This window comes from Orycteropus afer, unplaced genomic scaffold (assembly GCF_000298275.1).
Source record: "Orycteropus afer afer isolate SDZICR_OR568_19922 unplaced genomic scaffold, OryAfe1.0 scaffold00426, whole genome shotgun sequence".
NCBI lineage: Eukaryota > Metazoa > Chordata > Mammalia > Tubulidentata > Orycteropodidae > Orycteropus > Orycteropus afer.
The window spans coordinates 257297-259356 of NW_006922013.1; positions in this window are offsets into that span (position 1 = coordinate 257297).

The following is a 2060-nucleotide window of genomic DNA, read 5'->3' on the forward strand; positions in this document are numbered from 1 at the left end:
ATGCTACCAGAGCTCCCTAAAAAGACACAGATATGGATAGAATTGTATCTTTCAAAAGGAGATGTTGACATGCTCCCCACTGGATCTGAGAAGATACAGGGTGGTTTGCAAACAGGGTCTGTGAAGATGTCATCAGTGATATTAGTAGGACATCATCCTGGAGTAGGGTAGGTACCAACGTAATATGAGTGGTGTCCTCTTACAAGATGAGGAGAGGCACAGAGATGTGGAGGGAAGACTTGTCCTTGCAAGAGACATGGTGTGGTGGTTAAGTTGTGTGTCAACTTGACTGGGGCAGGTTGAGTGGCTGGGCAGCCGGATGTGGTTAGTCCCATGATGAGACTGGCAATCCGCTCCATGGTGGGATCTATTGAGGCAGCTGAGGAACGGCCTTAGGGATGTGATGTGGTCTGCTTCTAGTCAATAAAGAGCTTTGAGGATGTCGTGGAGCTCCTTGGAACATCTGGGTCCTGCGTTTGGCTGAGTCTTCAGTGGCCTGCCATGTTGTCTGCTGATCTTGGGACCGTTTCTGGACTTGACTTAGTGTCCTGCTGTGTTGCTTGATAATTTTGGGACTGTGGCATATCAGTTGTTGACCTTGGCCTTGTCAGGCTCAGCAGCCAGCAGCTGCTTGAGTTAAGAGATGCCTCCTCCTCCAGTGGGCAGGGAGCAAGAGACAGAGCTGAAGCTCAAGGTTGAGGGGCTTCCACCGAGGCCCTAGAGCTTGACACTTTGAACTTGGACTCCTAGCCTCCAAAACTGTTGGAGAATACTCTCCTGTTTGTTCAGACCACTCGTTTGTGGTATTTTCTGTGAGAGGGGTACTAAATAACCAAAACACGAGGAGAGACACAGAGACACAGAGAGGAGACTCGTGCCCAGAAAAGGTGGCAGCGATGCAGAAACACAAAGAGAAGCCTAAGACTGTGTTATGGATTGAATTATGCTCCTCACCCACTCACTCAAAATGCCATGGAATCCTAACCCTTATATCTGTGCATGTAATGCATCGGGGAGTAGGAGTTTGTTATGTTATGTTATGTTAACAAGGTCATATCTGTGTAGGATGTATCACAAACCAACCCCTTTTGGCATACAAAAGGAGAAGATTACCCACAGAACAAAGCAAGATGGGGGGAAATAAATGGCACATAGAACCCCAGGGAGACACCAGAGAATCTGAGACAAGGACCTTCCCCCAGAGCAGGCAGAGAGACCCTCCCCCTAGAGCCAGCGCCCTGAATTTGGACTTCGAGCCTCCTACTCGACGAGAAAATAAATGTCTGTTTATGGAAGCCCCCCCCTTGTGGTAATTCTGTTACAGCTGTGCTAGTATACCAGACAGACACAAAGTGATGACAGAGTGACACTGTAACGGCCATCTGAGGGATGCCTGGGATCATCAAAAGCCGAAAGAGACAAGAAAGGATCTTGCACGTGAGCCTTCAAAGAGAACAAGGCCCAGCCCATGGTCTCAAGTCCAACCACTAGTGTCTGAAACCACATGATGGTAAATTTTGGTTCTGAGGAGCCGTTCAAATTTAGGTCTTCTGTTTGGCAGCTCTTGGGAACTAGTGCAGCAGGTTAGTGCCATCCGATACAAATAGTCAAAGACCTCGTTCATGGAAAGGGGTGGGGGCATCACAAAAAATACCCAACACCTGTGCAAAATAATATGTTTATGTCTCAGTTATAAGGGAATTTATCTTTGGGGCACCGATGTCAACTAGTGTCTGGGCTTTCATTAGTTACCTTAGCTCCTTACTCAAACCAAGTTTCTAGGGTTCTGCAAAGGTATAGGGAGAAAGAGCTGTGTGCATGATGGGGCTGTGGGTCTTTGCTCTTACTCTTTAAGTCCACAAATGGGAAAGAAACATTGTTCTGAATCCTTGTGTTCTGCCCAGCCTTCTGACCAAGTCATCAATCAATGTTATCAATCAACCAATAATAACAAAAAACCAAACCCACTGCCATCGAGTTGATTCTGACTCATGGACATTCCATCTGTTGTTGTTGTTGTTGTTAAGCGCCGTCGAGTCGTTTCCGACTCATAGTGACCC